This window comes from Puma concolor, chromosome E4, assembly GCF_028749965.1.
Source record: "Puma concolor isolate L17-30 chromosome E4, mPumCon1.1.hap2, whole genome shotgun sequence".
Classification (NCBI taxonomy): Eukaryota; Metazoa; Chordata; class Mammalia; order Carnivora; family Felidae; genus Puma; species Puma concolor.
In genome coordinates this window covers 33,863,767-33,884,023 of record NC_141683.1, presented here as the reverse complement: position 1 = coordinate 33,884,023, position 20,257 = coordinate 33,863,767, and the positions used below count along the sequence as shown (strand labels likewise).

General features: G+C 37.0%; 3 long non-coding RNA genes across 3 annotated transcripts in view; all 3 read left to right on the top strand.

Annotated features, from left to right (window-relative positions):
- The window catches only part of LOC147572562 (uncharacterized), a 175,475-nt gene that overhangs the window by 74,870 nt on the left and 80,348 nt on the right, over positions 1-20,257 (top strand). The window lies entirely within an intron of this gene.
- Positions 1-20,257, top strand: part of LOC147572563 (uncharacterized) — a 112,180-nt gene that overhangs the window by 64,329 nt on the left and 27,594 nt on the right. The window lies entirely within an intron of this gene.
- LOC147572564 (uncharacterized) lies at positions 4,848-9,580 on the top strand. The gene is made up of 2 exons (XR_015245858.1): positions 4,848-5,401; positions 9,404-9,580. It is a non-coding gene; the product is annotated as an uncharacterized LOC147572564 (long non-coding RNA).

Below are 20,257 nucleotides of genomic sequence, written 5' to 3'. Positions count from 1 at the left end.
AAAAAAGACAAAAATTGGAATGGAGTTCCAACAAACTGATTTGGACACAGAAACCCAGTGAATATTAGATTCATGGCCCAAAAGGAGACAGAACTTTATTCTCACAGGAGCAGGTATTATGCAACTTGGACCCATTACCACTTGACACCTTTGAATATTTGGAGAAAAAAAATTACTGATTTACAAAGATCTGTGATTAGCAGCAACCTGGAGATTAAGATGGCCTCTACCTAATATATTTATCCCTAAAAGCATATTCATTGAGAACAGCAGGAGGATCTACTAATATAATAATAAAATTAGGATTATTAACTGTGATTCATGATAGGGGACACTCTCACCAATATATGTGGAAGCAACAGAAAAAATTGAAAAGATCAGTTTAAAAGCTGAGCCCCCATAGGACAGAAAAGCATTAGAGTATTTGCAGGTTCCAGAAACAAAGGATAACTGATTTGATAAGAACAGCTGAGGAACTAAGTCAAAATAAAGGCTTTAACACTCATGTTTATCAACAAAACAGGCCTACACCTAATGTACATAGATGCAATCAAAATAGGTCATTTAGAACTAAATATGCAAGACCCATTTGGCCACCTAAGCCATTTAGACTACCACTCTTTATAACAAATTATGAAGATAGAAACCCAAAGAGAAACCCCAGAAAATATGCATGTGCAGTGTCAGAGAAATGGAAACAACCACCTTTTAGAGTAAATAGACCTAAGAAAAATAAACCTACATATAGACCCACTGACCCATTTATTGTGAATAGTTACCCCATTTAAAAAACTTAATTCTATTAATTGATGATCCATTGGTAGCCACAGGAGAGCAAACCCCCTAGAGTCTGGGCAGTCTCTGTCTCTTGGCCCAAGCTGGTGACAGTCACTCAGGTTATACTGGCCATTTCAATAGAAACCACTTCATAAGTAAAAATGCTACATATATCACTATGTTGTTAGATATAGGGTTCTAAGTACCATTATACTAGGCTATCCTACTAATTTAGAAAACTTTAACAATAAAAAGGAATTAGTTGAAGGATTAAGGTGAAAATTAATCCCAGGGACAATGGTACATAGATTCCTAACAATGTGATAGATCACTCATTATGGATAAATGACTTATTGGTCCCGATTTAGAAAACATTCTTGGACTAGATGTAATAGGACATATAAAAATTAAGAGAAACATTCAGGAACCCCTAAAGGAACAAATTATCATCCCTATATTTTGTGATTAACAATCCAATCTGGCCTGTTAAAAAGCCAGATGGATCATATAGACTTACAGTAGATTAGAAGAAGTATCATCACTGGATTGGGAACTTATTACATGGTGATAGACTTATCTGACATATTCTTTGCTATTCTAATTGATGAGGAGAGCCAATCCATGACTGCATTCATTGGGAAGGCAGACAATATCAGTTTACTAGGTTACCACAAGGTTAACACAAGAGACCAGTAATAGCCCACAACTTTCTAACACAAAACATCCAGGTTTTTCAGGAAAACAACACACACAAACCAGCATTTCCTATATTGATGACACATTTACTTGTGGTGATAACTTGGAAGAACAGACTAGAGTCACTATAGAATTAATTGAAATCTTTACACTCACAGGATGGACAACTGACCAAAGTAACATACAGGGACACTACACTAAAATTTCTAGGTCTTCTGAAGGCAGAATATATGAGACCCAGTCACAGACAAGCTAGATTGCACTTCATTTGTACCACAAAATCAGCAGCTCAGAAACTGATAGGACTTTTTGGATATTGGAAATAGCACATACCACATCTGAAGATATTAAAACACATTTTTGAAATAAATAGGAAGAGTAGGGAATTTAGATGGAGACCCATGAGGCAGTCTTTATTTCAAAACTGCTGTCAGAACTTATAATACCATCTCATGAAGGCTCTGGATATAAACCAGAGTGCCTATACTCACAAGGGTTTGGACTAAAACACCACTATGGACTAAAACACCACAGGACCCCCAAATATTACCCAACTGTATTTTGGACTAAAAAGTTCCTGTGGTCCAACAACAGGCACCAACCAATTAAGGGCTCACCCAGGTACTCTATGAGCCCTACAAAATTCAGAACCACTGACAGAAAGTAAACTAATTACACCTAAGCTACAACAGCCTATTCTGGAATGGGTAAAGCAGACCCCTGACCATAAAGTCCTAACCAGGAAATGGTATATTTCCAAGTAGGACAAACAGATTGAGGGTCAGCTTTGTGTGAACTGAGAAAATCTCCACTATGCCAATAGTGGACTTGCCAGAATTCCTGAGGGCAAGCCTATCCACGCTCCAGCAGTTGGGCAATGGGGACTGCCGTGGTCCCTGGCACCCAGTGATGCCTGGTTTATACACAGATCAGCCTCCATGACACCATCTGGAGAATGCTAGCAGCCAGTGGCCTTGAGGACTAATGATGGTCTAACCCTGACAGATTCAGGCTTGAGAAAATCAGCACAATATGCTGAATTAATGGCCATAAAACTAACTGATGAACAATCTGTTAAAGAAAATCAGAATGACCTATATCTTTCTCAGACCCATGGGAAATAGCTGTTGGAATAGCTCTTTGGTCAGGAACGTGGTGGGGAAATGACTGGAAAATAAGAAATATGAACATATGGAGTAAGGATATGGCAGAAAATAGCACTGGCTGACATCTTCATGTTCATCACACGTGTCTCGGCATATCAGAAAGACAAGGCTCAAGTACCAAAACTTAATGACCAGATAGACAAACTCACCAGGAAAACTAAGAGGCCCAAATTCCCAAAATTTAACAAAAACACAATGATTCACGACTAAGGAGGAAACCAATTCAAAACACAACCATATATAAACAAGCAGAACAATGGAACATAAAACCTGAGCACACAAATATGCCAAGTGATTGGGTCATTGCATGGGCACATATCACCAAACAAATCATGATGGGACACAAAGCACTAGGACATGATTAGGAAAATAAACATGTATATACCTACCAAATAATTCCACTTTCAAATTAAGAAATGTGGGAATTGCTGAAAGTTTAAAGTGTGAAGGTCACTAATGAATAGTCTGTGAGGTCAAAGAAGCAGCAGACCCTTCCTGATTATACAAATGATTGTATAGGATCCTTATCTGTACCAGAGAACAAATTATGCATGCACTTTGTAGACACATGGTCAGGAATAGGATTACTCTATCCTTGCAGGAAAAATGATCAGACATCTACCATCAGAGCATTAGAAATCAGGATTGCTTGCTATGGTATCCCAATTAAATCAGGGGCCCCACTGCAAAGGAAAGCAAGTACATGAATGGGCAAAGAACAAAGCATAGTAAGATACAAAGGACTTAACACCTACAAGCCCAACCATGTCTGTGTCAAATGAAAGGTGCAATGGCTTACTCAAGCAGAAGCTGACTAATAAGCCTGATATAAAAGCTTGGACGAAACGAGTCTGGGAGGTGACAAGATCTCTAAACCATAAATATGGAAAGAATGGAAAACTCCTATCGCATTAATACTGCAAGCACCTCTACAGATGAGACCACTGACAAACTCCAGAATCTAAACTAGAAGGAAAACATTTAAAAAAACATAATGGTGTATATATAGTACTAGGAAAATTATGGTACCTGCCATCAATACAACCTACTGGATGACTGAAGAAAAAACTACATTACATCACATTAAAGAAAATAATATGATGACTCTGAAAATGGCAGGCATAAGAACACCATCTTTATTTATTTATTTATTTATTTATTTATTTTTATATATGAAATTTATTGTCAAATTGGTTTCCATACAACACCCAGTGCTCATCCCAAAAGGTGCCCTCCTCAATACCCATCACCCACCCTCTCCTCCCTCCCACCCCCCATCAACCCTTAGTTTGTTCTCAGTTCTCAACAGTCTCTTATGCTTTGGCTCTCTCCCACTCTAACCTCTTTTTTTTTTTTTTTTCCTTCCCCTCCCCCATGGGTTCCTGTTAAGTTTCTCAGGATCCACATAAGAGTGAAACCATATGGTATCTGTCTTTCTCTGTATGGCTTATTTCACTTAGCATCACACTCTCCAGTGCCATCCACGTTGCTACAAAAGGCCATATTTCATTTTTTCTCATTGCCACGTAGTATTCCATTGTGTATATAAACCAGAATTTCTTTATCCGTTCATCCGTTGATGGACATTTAGGCTCTTTCCACAATTTGGCTATTGTTGAGAGTGCTGCTATGAACATTGGGGTACAAGTGCCCCTATGCATCAGTACTCCTGTGTCCCTTGGATAAATTCCTAGCAGTGCTATTGCTGGGTCATAGGGTAGGTCTATTTTTAATTTTCTGAGGAACCTCCACACTGCTTTCCAGAGTGGCTGCACCAATTTGCATTCCCACCAACAGTGCAAGAGGGTTCCCGTTTCTCCACATCCTCTCCAGCATCTATAGTCTCCTGATTTGTTCGTTTTGGCCACTCTGACTGGCGTGAGGTGATACCTGAGTGTGGTTTTGATTTGTATTTCCCTGATAAGGAGCGACGCTGAACATCTTTTCATGTGCCTGTTGGCCATCCGGATGTCTTCTTTAGAGAAGTGTCTATTCATGTTTTCTGCCCATTTCTTCACTGGGTTATTTGCTTTTCGGGGAACACCATCTTTATTGTATTGACACCAGACGCCTGATATTTAGCCTCGCAAGATGGAGGGCGACTATGTTAGAGGGAATATAGGCAATAACGGACGTCATAATGGTAGATATCCTTGGGTGGCAAGAACAACGAGAAGGAATTAAAAATGCCAAGGAAACTATCTTTATTTTGCAGGCATGAATCCACGATGCATCTTGAACCCTACCAAGATTACTAACGGGTCAGTGCAGCATGCTGCCTGCTGCCCATACTCCGTTGCCTATCGCTCCCTGTTGGATACCATAGTCATTACAGCTATGGATACTCCTCTGATGGCTCCAGCAATAGGAGCTGTGCCAGTGTTCTGAACTGGAATGCCACTTTCTGGTCCGGCACAACTCCACTGTCTGTGACATCCTCCGCATTCTCCAGAGATCACTAGTCTAGTCACCTTATTGCAACGGAGGACTCATCAACATCACCGGCATCAACCAACCCAGCCTCTGCACCCCATCCTTCGCTGTCCGCAGTATCTACTCACCAGGAAAGCTTCAATCAGTAGAGACACCAAATACTTAGGGAAGCTGATGAAGCAGTGGCGACCTTCATTTTAATCTCCACAAGAACCATCAAGGATTCTGAACAACAACTCTATTAGACATTGACTTGGAGGATGAAGACTGGCCTGAACTACTAGCTGGCTTTTGGTATCATAACCCAGCACATATATTTCGTCAACCAGGTTCTGAATTTTTTACTTTTTTAAAAAAATATCTATTTTTGAAAGAGAGAGAGAGAGGAAGGGGCAGAGAGAAGGGACACAGAGAATCCCAAGAAAGCTCTGCACTGGCAGTGCAGAGTCCCATGAGGGGCTCGATCCCATGAACCCTGACATGACCTCAGCCAAAATTAAGAGTCAGATGCTCAGCTGACTGAGCCACCCAGGCATCTCTGTAGTTTTATCCTACTAAATTGAGGCAGCATTGGACACATCACAGAGACTCTGAAAATAACCTGGATTTAGTTCCTGATTTGTGTGTGAGCATTTTAGTGTAAAAGAGCAGCTGGTGAATACACAGAATAGGAATTATATCTTTAAATATAAATAGGCCAAAAACTGATCATCTACTACACTCCTGATTTACACTGTTTAACCCATATTCACCTACTAGAAAGTGAATAATAGATCTATGGACATTATGCCCAGACTTTAAAAGAACCAGGGACATTATGTGGTGTATAGAGAACACCCAGGAAACTTAGCACATAACACATATCATTATCTTCTGTAATATAATCAAGCTACTATCTCCTATCACAGATCTCTACACCAAGGGTGTAGAAATCATTGTTAATAAATCCATACCAGTCATATTGCAATTTATAATCATAGTCTATACATTAAAATTTAACATGTAGGACTTTCTAGGCAAATACAAATCCCCAAGTTGTGCTTGGGTTTATCCAGCTCCTTTATATCCAACTTACAACATATGCCAAAAACAGATAGCTCAAAGGAAGGAAAGCCTTATGGTTCCTTGTTGGACTGGTAGGAGGCTTAAGTGGAGGAACAATGGCAGCCACTTTTTCTCAATTCCAAATCAAATCACATTAAATTCTTAAACTTTGCTCTCAATTTGACACACATGAGGTGGCAGTTTTGTCATCATTGGGTATACAGATGGATACAATTAGCCTTACGTTACAAAACATAAATTTCACATGGCAGTAAAAAACAAAGCCGGAGAAAATGCTAAAAAATAGCCACACTAAAAAAAACCCCCAAAATATGTATTATGTACACTGTCAATGTACAGTTAGGGATGGCTGATATGTGGAGTACTCTTAGGACAGCTATAATCTTGGGTCAGTACTGATTGTCTGAGATAACAGCCCAACCAGAAGTAGATATAATACATTCTAATGACTGTTATTCCTTGGACAAGTATGAAATTAGAATATTGGCACTTAAGTAAGGAAACTTGTCAGGTTACCACACTTTGCAGTTTCCCAATATCAAAAGAGAGAGTGGAGCCCACTGGCTATGGAAAGACCCCTTATGATAAAAGGAAAACATGTTCCTAAGGATACATTGTTGGATACATAAGTACATAAGTACTTATGACTATGGCTTTGATGCCTCCCCAACCAGTTATATATAACATAGAGCTTGTATGCTCTAAGCCAAACCTCACTCTTATCTATTGGAGTCAAGGAAAAAATAAGTAACAGAACATTACCTGTGTAAGACTACAACAGGTAAAGAATATGACAATACAAGGAAAAAGATGTTAATTAAGTTCAGCAGAAGATAAAGGAACCATTAAAATAACCAGAGACATGTTTCACATCAAGCCTCCAAAATTAATAATGTAAATCTCACATCAGAAAACTTAAGAAAAGTGAAGGTATATTTGGAAGGTGAGATTAATAAAGTCAAACTACCTTTGCAGGAATTTAAAAGAACAAAAATGTGCATTTATAAAAATAATGGCAGTTTTGAGTTCTAGTGTTATGGCAGTTGAACACCTGTTTGATAGTGCTGTGCAAGCGTGCACCCCCTGGAACTTTATAAAAATGATCTTTACTTAGAAATGTAATTGTATGGAAATTTAACTGTGTCACTTAAGAAGCTTAACTTTTGGTTGCTTTATAATTAAACATGGTACCATGCTAAAGAGCTTTGTTATATTTATATTGATAACATTAGGAATATGGTTGCTTAAACTGGTCATTAAACTATAATATAAGAGAATGTTTGCCAAAGGAGAAATATTGCACAAATATGACTTAGTACCTGTGATGAATATTGTAAGTGTTGTAGAATCACAGGGTGGATTGATATCTTTGTGAATTTAGGTTTGTACAGGACATTTGTATTAATTAGCTTTAGAGTGATTTGAAATCACAGGATCGACTGTTGTGTATTGGTTTGACATGATTTTAAATCCACTTATTTATGACAAAGACAAAAAAAGTTGTTCTTAGAAGTGAAGTTGTTTTGATGCAACAATGGAGTTGTGTCAGGATGTCATCATCTCATCTGTTCTCACTCATAACTTAGTAGCTCAGCTGCTGGGGGCCCTGGTCACAGGTTTATCAATAAAAATATATGAAGAAGCAAAGCAACTATGGCAAAGGAACATTAGACTATAAATACTGAGAATTTGTGAGAACTATCGTAGAGTGTTTGGTCTGGGCAAGGCTACACTTTGCTGATCTAAAATGACTCTTGAAGACCTAGGGGCAAATAGCTCCTGCCATGGTTGAGACGGCTCTTCTACTGACAGTGATGAAAGGCATGTGGTATCCCTTCAAATTAAGGGATCTTGCCCATCAACACCAGTGCTCTTGCTCTAGCAACATGTTCTAGCTCCATGAGACTTTAGCGCTGGCATCTGGACTTCAGCTCCAAGTTGGCTAACCTGTCTTCTGGGTACCACCTCCTATAAAATTACGCCTCAACTAAACTTGAACTTTATACATTTCATCTCCCCTTGCCTAGAACAATAGTATGACTAATCCAACCTTGGTTTGGAGTATGTTATTTCCATAGTGGCTAATGAAAAGACATTCTCTTGTATTCTATTGGCTTGTGAAATCTGCACAGTGAATTGTTGGCAAAGACAAAGTCAGCCTTTGAGTATTATTTGCCTTCCAAACAACACAGCTTTCAGAGGGATTATGCACAATTGTGTAGGTTAAGGCTTAGAATTAGGCAGAGGCCGGGCACCCCCAACAGCCTGACCTGGACTTGCCTGACATTGCCTGATCTGCGCCTCCTGCACCCTGTCAGTCATCTTTGGCTAGTCTGAGCTCTCCAGGCCTGTGGACCTAGTTCTCGTCCCCAATAACCTACATTACCTCATAGGTGTAGGGACCCCTTCCTCCAAAAATCACTGAGGCAGCCATCGAAATAGGTGACATTCAGTCCCAATGTGTACTTACTGTTTTCTGGGGTTCCAGGCTTCTGCAGCAATCAAGGCTCCCAGCTGTCTTTTGTTGGCAGACACCTTGGCCACCCTGCTTGATCCAGTCATGGAAAGGCAGTGGAGATCTGTCAGCTCTGCCTTCAAGGGGAATATGGATTATGCGTAGGTTAGCGTTTCAAATTAGTCAGGTGCCAGATACACAGTGCCCCCTCCCCCGTGAGCCAGCCTCACTGGACATTGACCTGCTGTAGGTCCCTCACTACCCTGACTTGGGCAGCCCATGCATATGCTGTATATACTCTTTCAGTTGCTTTTAGGCAGCTGGGTCCCTCCAGGCCTTTGGAAGCTTGGGCCATCCACAACAACCTGCGTTGCCTCAAGAGTAGAGGGAGCCTAAACTGTGAACATCACTCTGAGATGTCGGTTGTATGGGCAATAGTCTGTGCCCATGGGGACTTGCTGTCAGCCGAGGTTCTCAGTTTCTGCTGTAATTGAGGCTTCCAAGTATCTTTTATTGGAGGATACCCTGGCCAGCCTGCCTGGTCCAGTCCTAGCAAGGCAGTCCAGATGACTCCAGCTCTGTCTTCACTGTGGATACATGCATTAGTATAGGTGAGGGCTTGGATATGGCAGACACTAGATACTCCAGCAAAAATGAGTAAAGGAAACCTCCCTCACCGAAAATGGAGTCAGAAGCCCTGGAGGGGAGCTCCTAATGCTCATATTACTCACCATTGCAGCCAGGATAACCATCACATAGGATTATGAAAAGGATAACTTTTCACATAGGATTTTCTTCTCCTACTTTTAAGAAAAAGAACAAAGATCCATGCCTGCCCCAACAACAATGCACCAACCACCACCTGCAGCCAAGGAGAAACTTCTGTAACCTGGAACACTTGTCCTTTTCCAGAGAACTTTAAAAAATAAAAACCTTCTCAATTTCCTCCAAAAACTGAATAAAAACTGACCGTCCCTTTGTCTCTTCATATTTGCCTATGGCTTGTTGTAGTTTGCTTGTCCCAAATAGCAATTCCTCTGCTATTTACAAATGAACTCATTTTGCTAACAAAGTAACTGGCTATTTTAAGGTTGATATTACATGGTATCAGAGAAATGGAATCCAGAGAAGACCCCCAACAATTCCAAGGTTGTTGAGCAAACATGGCCAGTACTCACAGTGTATTCAGCTCATTGCTTTCTTGGTGACTCTGGAGTTTGAGGGTAAGTCTCTTGTGGACTTTGAGCTCCTCTCTATGTTTTGAGTGCTCAGGCTTTATTCAGGGTTTTTCATGAATGCATCTCCTTTCCTCCTGAGAGGAGGAACTTGTTGTCAAAGTTCCCTGGTAAGTCACCCATCCTGTTCAAAGCAGGGGATAACATAATTCCCAGTGTTTTAGCACAGCTGTCAGAAAAGTGAGCCCTTCATAATTAAGACATTTTAGGGAATCCAAAAGCAGATAGGTTCCACAAGGTCCTTGGGCCAGGATTTTGTTCCTTTCTAGAAAAATGGGTGAACTTTTGGACACTTAGAAATTGTAATGGCCATTCTGAGTGACACTTATGTTAGATAAGTCTACCTTAAGGGGTATGGTTGTAAGAGAAAATTCTGAAACTCTTGGAGACCATGGAATGCGTTCTTTGGTTTGATATGTAGAATCTTCTAAAAGACAAAACGACTTGAAAAATAGTTCTAAAAAATCATTAGAACATTAAAACACACACACACACACACACACACACATTAGTAAAAGATATTGGCCATCAGAACTCATAATCTTAACTTAGTCTACCTACCAGTAACATAATTTGGATCCAACTATTTATTTTCTTTTAAACCTGAGACATGGCTAACATTTCTGAATAAAAGCTGTAAGATCTCTATGTTTATTTATGTGCTCTGTAGGTCTATGTTATATATGTTATAGATATGTAATTTTTTTTTTTTTTTACCTCTGGATGGTATGGCCAAAATTCCTTTGTAAATTTCTTTAATTATCCTAGAGAGAATTAAGCATTTATATAAATATACTTTATTTACATAAATATAATTTATATATAAATATATAAATTTATATAAATATATATTATAGAAATATAGAAACCAATGCAAATGTTTTTCAGGTTCACAGGATCTGAGATAATCTTCGATAAACACATGTAAGTTTGTTGGTTTAATAAGAACAGGTATGTCTTCGGTGTATCTGAATTAAATATAAGGCAGATTAACAATTTATTCTACCTGGTTTTATTTATTATTTATTTTTCAACATAATAATTATATATATTTTTTAATTTCCACCCAAATTAGTTAGCATATAGTGCAACAATGTATTCAGGAGTAGATTCCTTAATGCCCCTTACCCATTTAGCTCATCCCCCCTCCCACACCCTCTCCAGTAACCCTCTGTTTGTTCTCCATATTTATGAGTCTCTTATGCTTTGTCCCCCTCCCTGTTTTTATATTATTTTTGCTTTCCTTCCCTTATGTTCATTTGTTTTGTTTCTTAAAGTCCTCATATGAGTGAAGTCATATGATTATTTGTCTTTCTCTAATTTCACTTAGCATAATACCCTCCAGTTCCATCCATGTAGTTGCAAATGGAAAGATTTCATTCTTTTTGATTGCCAACAAATACTCCATTGTATGTATATATACACCACATTTTCTTTATCCATTCATCCATTGATGGACATTTGGGCTCTTTCCATACTTTGGCTATTGTCAGTAGTGCTGCTATAAACATGGGGGTGCATGTGTCCCTTCGAAACAGCACACCTGTATCCCTTGGATAAATACCTAGTAGTGCAATTGCTGGGTCCTAGGGTAGTTTTATTATTAATTTTTTGAGGAACCTCCATACTGTTTTCTAGAGTGGCTGCACCAGCTTGCGTTCCCACCAGCAATGCAAAAGAGATCCTCTTTCTCCGCATCCTCACCAACATCTGTTTTTGCCTGAGGTGTTAATGTTAGTCATTCTGAAAGGTGTAAGGTGGAATCTTATTGTGGTTTTGATTTGTATTTCCCTGATTATGAGTGATGTTGAGCATTTCTTCATGTGTGGATTGGCCATCTGGATGTCTTTGGAGAAGTGTCTATTCATGTCTTTTGCCCATTTCTTCCTGGATTATTTTTTGGGTGTTGAGTTTGATAAGTTCTTTATAGATTTTGGATACCAACCCTTTATCTGATATGTCATTTGCAAATATCTTCTCCTATTCTGTTGGTTGCCTTTTAGTTTTGTTGATTGTCTCCTTTGCTGTGCAGAAGCTTTTTATTTTGATGAGGTCCCACTAGTTCATTTTTACTTTTATTTCCTTTGCCTCCAGAGATGTGTATAGTAAGAAGTGGCTGTGGCCAAGATCAAAGAGGTTTTTGCCTGCTTTCTCCTCGAGGATTTTGATGGCTTCCTGTCTTACATTTAGGTCTTTCATCCATTTTGAGTTTATTTTTGTGTATGGTGTGAGAAAGTGGTCCAGGTTCATTCTTCTGCAGGTTGCCATCCAGTTTTCCCAGCACCACTTGCTGAAGAGACTGTCCTTATTCCATTGAATATCCTTTCCTGCTTTGTCAAAGATTAGTTTGCCATACGTTTGCGTGTCCATTTCTGGGTTCTCTATTCTGTTCCATTGATCTGTGTGTCTGTTATTGTGCCAGTACCATACTGTCTTGATGATTACAGCTTTGTAGTATAGCTTGAAGTCTGGGATTGTGATGCCTCCTGCTTTGGTTTTCTTTTTCAAGATTGCTTTGGCTATTTGGGGTCTTTTCTGATTCCATACAAATTTTAGGATTGTTTGTTCTAGCTCTGTGAAGAATGCTGGTGTTATTTTGATAGGTATTGCATTGAATATGTAGATTGTTTTGAGTAGTATTGACATTTTAACAATGTTTGTTCTTCCTATCCAGGAGCATGGAATCTTTTTCCATTTTTTTTTTTTTGTGTCTTCTTCAATTTCTTTCATAAGCTTTCTATAGTTTTCAGTGTATAGATTTTTCACCTCTTTGGTTAGATTTATTCCTAGGTATTTTGTGGTTTTTGGTGCAACTGTAAACAGGATCGATTCCTTGATTTCTCTGTCACTTCATTGTTGGTGTATAGGAATGCAACTGATTTCTGTGCATTGATTTTATATCCTGAAACTTTGCTGAATTCATGAATCAATTCTAGCAGTTTTTTGGTGGGATCTTTAGGGTTTTCCCTATAGTGTATCAGGTCATCTGTGAAGACTGAAAGTTTGACCTCCTCCTGGCCAATTTGGATGCCTTTTATTTCTTTGTGTTGTCTGATTGCAGAGGCTGACTTCCAATACTACGTTGAATAACTGGCAAGAGTGGACATCCTTGTCTTGTTCCTGACCGTAGGGGGAAAGCCTTCAGTCTTTCCTCATTGAGGATGATATTAGCGTTGGGTTGTTCATATATGGCTTTTATGATCTTGAGGTATTCTCCTTCTATCCCTACTTTCCTGAGGGTTTTTATCAAGAAAGGATGCTGTATTTTGTCAGATGCTTTCTCTGCATCTATTGAGAGGATCATATGGTTCTTGTCCTTTCTTTTATTGATGTGATGAATCACATTAATTGTTTTGCAGATATTGAACCAGCCCTGCATCCCAGGTATAAATCCTATTTGGTCATGGTGAATAATTTTTTTAATGTATTGTTGGATCCGGTTGGGTAATATCTTGTTGAAGATTTTTGCATCCATGTTCATCAGGGAAATTGGTCTATAGTTCTCCTTTTTAGTGGGGTCTCTGGCTTTGGAATCAAGGTAATGCTGGCTTCATAGAAAGAGTTTGGAAGTTTTCCTTCCACTTCTATTTTTTGGAAAAGCTTCAAAAGAATAGGTGTTAACTCTTCCTTAAATGTTTGGTAGAATTCCCCTGGAAAGCCATCTGGCCCTGGACTCTTGTTTTTTTGGGAGATTTTGATTACTAATTCGATTTTCTTACTAGTTATGGGTCTGTTCAAATTTTCTATTTCTTCCTTTTTCAGTTTTGGTAGTGTATGTTTCTAGGAATTTGTCCATTTCTTCCAGATTGCCCATTTTATTGGCATATAATTGCTCATAATATTCTCATTATTTTATTTCTGCTGTGTTGGTTGTGATCTCTCCTCTTTCATTCTTGATTTTATTTATTTGGGTCCTTTCCTTTTTCTTTTTGATCAAACTGGCTAGTGGTTTATCAATTTTGTTAATTCTTTCAAAGAACCAGCTTCTGGTTTCATTGATCTGTTCTACTGGGATTTTTTTTTTTTTGGGGGGGGTGTTTCAATAGCATTAATTGCTGCTCTAATCTTTATTATTTCCAGTCTTCTGCTTGTTTTGGGTTTTATTTGCTGTTCTTTTCCCAGCTCTTTAAGGTGTAAGGTTAGGTTGTGTATCTGAGATCTTTCTTCTCTTTAGGAAGGCCTGGATTGCTGTATACTTTCCTCTTATGACCACCTTTGCTGTGTCCCAGAGGTTTTGGGTTTGGTGTTATCATTTTCATTGGTTTCCATATACTTTTTAATTTCCTCTTTAACTTCTTGGTTAGTCCATTCATTCTGTGGTAGGATGTTCTTCAGTCTCCAAGTATTTGTTACCTTTCCAAATTTTTTCTTGTGGTTGATTTCGAGTTTCATAGCATTGTGTTCTGAAAACATGCACCGTATGATCTCAATCTTTTTGTACTTGCTGACGGCTGATTTGTGTCCCAGTATGTTTACCTGGTTTTATTAATCAAATAAGCTCATGCCAACTTTATATTATAATATTTGTCAACAAAAGAAATAAGATGATGGTTAGCTGCTTAATATCCAGTCTAAGTATAATTGTTAAGAGCAAATAATTTAAATAGATGTAAACAGGATCAAATTTTGTAATAAATTAAACTGAGTAATGCATATTCATGAATATGTTAATTATTTCCAAAGATAAACATTAAATGCCAAACATAAGTTAATCTACTTTTGGCTTTTTAACTTTTACAGAGAGATAAAAAACATTTGAATCTATTAATAAACATGCTTTATGCTACATTGAGAAAAATTTACTGTAAGAGAATATATTTCTAAAAATTTGAAATGTGTTTATAAGTTTGCTGTAGTATACTAGTATATGTTGGAAAGTTTATAATTGTCTGCTTTATAGTTTTCACTGGAAAACAAAGATTACAAATAGTTTTAGAAATTGGAAGATCTGAGAATACAAAACCAAAAAAATCATCAGAACACTTAAGAGTAATAAGCATAAATTAACTCTGCACAAACTGTGTGCTTTAATGCTGAAAGAATACAGACAAAACAGCAGTGATATTTTTGTAAAAGGAGAAACAGTCAAACTCTCATGAGAGCTTTCTCCTACTATAGAAGGATTTACTGTACCCTCTTATTTTTCAAACTATGGTCAGTGAATTATTGTTAACATTTGTTTAAGTAGAAAATACATTATCTATGGCTATCTATACAGATAAATGAATAATATAGACCTTCAATTTTATCTATAATAAATGGCTATTATATCGATTCATTTATTGTCTATAGATAAAACAGAATAATTCCATAAAATGCAAAATAGGAAATACATGTTAATTTATTAAACTTTTATTTCAGCTACTTGTGTGGTTTTATATACATAGGTATATGCTTGGCCATGTCATGCACATATTTCTTGCTGTGGAATGACCCATATGTTTGAAAGTCATTGCTCTTATACCACAATCAATTGAGCAAAAGGGGCTGTGCAGCCAGCTGAAAAGACCAGTACAAGAATGACCACCCTTTCTGTCCTGTACATACACAATAATAACTCCTCAAGGCCAAACTTCACTTGTTCTTTGACAGGCTCATTCTTTGTTGCCCTGTCTTTTTAGAATTGCAGTCAGGCAACAATACATAAATATAATGTTTATTTATTTGTTTATTTTTACTGATTTTTATGTTTTATTCAAATTTCAGTTAGTTAACATACAGTGTAATATTAGTTTCAGATGTACAATGTAGTGATTGAACATTTTCATACAATACCTGGTGCTCATCACAAGTGCACACCTTAATTCCCATCACCTATTTAATAAACACTTATATTTTAATGAAAAATGATGTTACTTGAACGACAGTTTATACACAATTTAGTGTCAATGTGTTAAGCGTAGGGCTCTTCCCATATGCTTCTACATATAAGTTTACAAACACTTCTATCTTAATGAAAGAAATTGATACTTGAAAGATGATTATACAGTATATGCCATCTTTTAAGTAACATCTTCATTTATTAAGATGTAAACTTATGTGTAGAAGCATAAGGGAAAAGCCCTGTGCTTAACTCATTGCAAATACACTGTATCTAATCATTCTGTCATCAATCTTCTTTCAAATGTAAGTGTAGAAACATATAGAATAGTCCTGTGCTTAACTCAATGAAACAATCTTTATTTAAAAGAACTTTTTCCATTTCTTATAACAATTTGGGAAGCTGGGAATTCTGGTGGCTTTCAGATATTTATAGCTCTGCCATTATTTTCCCATTTTAAAAAATATTCTGCCTACTCAACTTATCTCAACCATCTTCAACAATAATTTGGGGATCTCATTGCCCCTGCCTGGTCTATCTTTCTTAGTCTAACAAAGTAATGTCAATATAAGCCTAAAAACATGAGTGAATATCACATTGTAATTTCCAAAAGGATTCAGTTTATTATAATTATATAAAACATGTTTATATTCTTTTACATTCTTTTAATGTAATGCATAAGCAATTATGCTATCTTCTAAGAGTAAATATGCAATTATTCTGTAACAGTCCTGTATCATTTCTTTTCTAGAAAAGCTTTATATGTTTTTGAAATTGAAAAAAATGGCATTGAACTGATAAAGTTGAAATTGTTGGCATTTTTTTTACACAACTACTAGAAACAGAGTGAAAGAAAATGACTATATATGAATAATAGGTTAAAAAACTTTTTTTGATAGGGAAAGGTATGATGAACTTTTTTGTAAGAAAAAGGATTTTGTTCTAAAGCAAAATTATTTTTCCTGTATTTTTTTAAATTTTAGAGTGAAGAAGAGAATGAGTGGGGGAAGGGCAGAGAGACAGGGAGAGAGAGAATCTTAAGCAGGCTCCACACCCAGCATGGAGCCCAGTGTGGGGCTCCATATCATGAACCCTGAGCTGAAATCAAGAGTCAGATGCTCAACTGACTGAGCCAAGCAGGTGCCCCATATTGTTCCTGAATTTTTTAAAAATGACAAAGCCTAAATGGATCTTGAAAGTTGTAGAAGGTTTATGGAAGAGGAATATTAAGAAAGAAATTTTATGTAGTTAAGATAAAATTAGAATAGTGGACAGGGATGCCCACTCTCACCACGATTGTTTAACATAGCGTTGGAAGTCCTAGCCTCAGTCATCAGACAACAAAATGAAATAAAAATCATCCAAATCATCAAAGAAGAAGTCGAAGTTTCACTTTTTGCTGATGACATGATGCACTACATGGAAAAGCTGAAAGACTCCACCAAAAAACTGCTAGAACTCATACATGAATTCAGCAAAGTTGTAGGATGTAAAATGAATGTACAGTAATCGGTTGCATTTCTATACACCAATAATGAAGCAACAGAAAGAGAAATCAAGGAATTGATCCCATTTACAATTGCACCAAGAACCATAAAATACCTAGGAATAAACCTAACCAAAGGGGTGAAAAATCTATACACTGAAAAGTATAGAAAGCTTATGAAAGAAATTGAAGAAGACACAAAGAAATGGAAAAACAGTTCGTGCTCATGGGTTGGAAGAACAAATATTGTTAAAATGTCAATGCTACTCAAAGCAATCCACACATTCAATGCAATCCCAGTCAAAATAACACCAGCATTCATCACAGAGCTAGAATAACACATCCTAAAATTTGTATGGAACCACAAAAGACCCCAAATAGCCAAAGTAATGTTGAAAAAGAAAAGCAAAGCTGGGGGCATCAGAATCCTCGACTTTAGCCTGTACTACAAAGTGTAATCATCAAGACAGTATGATATTGGCACAAAAACAGACACATAGACAAATGGAATAGAGAATCCAGAAATGGACCCACAAATCTATGGCCAACTAATTTACAAAACAGAAAAAATTATCCAATGGAAAAAAGACAGTCTCTTCAGCAAATGGTGCTGGGAAAAATGGACAGCAACCTGAAGAGGGATTAAACTGGACCACTTTCTTAACAATATACACAAAAATAAACTCAAAATGGATTAAAGACCTAAATGTGAGACAGGAAATCATCAAAACCCGAGAGGAGAAAGCAGGCAACAACCTCTTTGACCTCAGCTGCAGCAACTTCTTACTCGACATGTCTCTGAAGTCAAGGGAAAGCAAAGCAAAAAAGCTATTGGGATCTCATCAAGATAAAAAGCTTCTGCATGGTGAAGGAAACAGTCAGCAAAACTGAAAGCAACCAATGGAATGGGAGAAAATATTTGCAAATGACATATCAGATAAAGGGTTAGTATCCAAAATCTATAAAGAACTTACCAAACTCAACATCTGAAAAACAAACCAGTGAAGAAATAGGCAGAAGAAATGAATAGACACACTTTTTCAAAGAAGACATCCAGATGGCTAACTGACACATGAAAAGATGCTTAACATCACTCATCATCAGGGAAATACAAATCAAAACCACATTGAGATACCACCTCATACCTGTCAGAATGACAGAATTAACAACTCAGGCAACAGATGTCAAGGATGTGGAGAAAGGGGAACCCTCTTGCATTGTTGATGGGAATGCAAACTGGTGCAGCAACTCTGGAAAACAGTGTGGAGGTTCCTTAAAAATTAAAAATAGAATTACCCTATGACCTAGCAATAGCACTACTAGGTATTTATCCAAAGGATATAGGAGTGCTTATTCATAGAGGCACACGAACCCCAATGTTTATAGCAGTGCTATGAACAATAGCCAAAGTATGGAAAGAGCCCAAATGCCCATCAACTTATTAATGGATAAAGAAGATATGGTATATAGGGGCACCTGGTGGCTCAATTGGTTAAGCGTATGACTTTGGCTCTGGTCATGATCTCACTGCTTGTGAGTTCAAGCCCCGGGTCAGACTCTGTGCTGACAGCTTGCAGCTCAGAGCCTGGAGCCTGCTTCAGATTCTGTCTCTGTCTCTCTGCTCTTTCCCTACTCGTGCTCTGTCTCTTTCTCTCTCAAATATAAATAAACATTAAAAGATTTAAAAAAGAAGATATGGTGTGTATATATATATATATATATATATATATGTATACATACATATACATATATATATACACACAATGTATATATGTATATATATGTATATGTATATATATATATACACACAATGTATATATGTATATATATGTATATGTATATATATATATATATGTATATGTATATATATATATATACACACACAATGTAATACTACTACTCAACAATACAAAAGAAGGAAATCTTGCCATTTGCAACAACTGGAGGAACTGGAACTGGAGGGTATTATGCAAAGTGAAATAAGTCAGAGAAAGAGAGAGATCATATGATTTCACTCATATGTGGAATTTGAGAAACTTGACAGAAGACCATAGGGGAAGAGAAGGAAAAATAAGTTAGAAACAGAGGGAGGCAAACTGTAAGGACTCTTAAATACAGAGGACAAACTGAGGGCTGATGGAGAAGGTGGGTTGGGAGGTGGGGAAAATGGGTGATGGGCATTGAGAAGGGCACTTGTTGGGGTGAGCACTGGGTATGTAAGTTATGAATCATGGGAATCTACTCCCGAAGCCAAGACTACACTGTATACACTGTATGTTAGTTAACTTGACAATAAATTATAAAAATAAACACATAAGTAAATAAAAGAAATTTAAAAAGGTTAAAAAATAAAAATTGAAAATAAAATTTAATTTAAAAATTTTGCTCCTTTTTGTATCCAAGAAAGCAAAACAAAAACAGAAACAACAACAAAAACCCCCAAACAAACAAAACCCCAAGGAAGCTAGATCCTTCTTCGCATAAAGCTGAAGTTACCTAAAAGTAACTGAGAATTTCCAGATGGTCTCTGGAACTTCTCAGGTTTGTTTCCTCTCCTTGTAAAAAGGGAGAATTACACTATTTGGTATGTTAAATTATATCAGAAGCATTGTCAAATAAGTGATGCTAAGCTTTCTTTGATTTGTGTAGATATATGTTGTTAAAATGAGTGTTCTAAAAATTGTGTGAAATTTTAGAAATCTTAGAAATGTGATTTGTCCTGGTATGTTATTATCTTGAATGTTACAAAATGACCCAATTCCTTATCAGTTACATCACAATGAATTCTCATAAGATCTCTAATCATTTCTATTTTTATGTCTTTGTCATTTATGGACAGTTATTAAGTATTTCATCTTCAAAGAGATTCATAAAAGATTTGACAAATACTTTAGAACACAGGTTTTGATAAATATAAGATCCTAACACTGAACTTGGTAGAATTTCTAAAACTCTAATGGAAAACTGATTGTGTTAACATTTTGTTTTCCAGATTTAATCATCTCCTTTTTCTCTACTTTAAGCTGTTACTTACGGCAATTTGGTATAGTATATCTTTACAACAAAGGTTAAAGCATTTATCCTTTTCTATCTGATCCCTCCAGAATTATGAAACTCTTATGA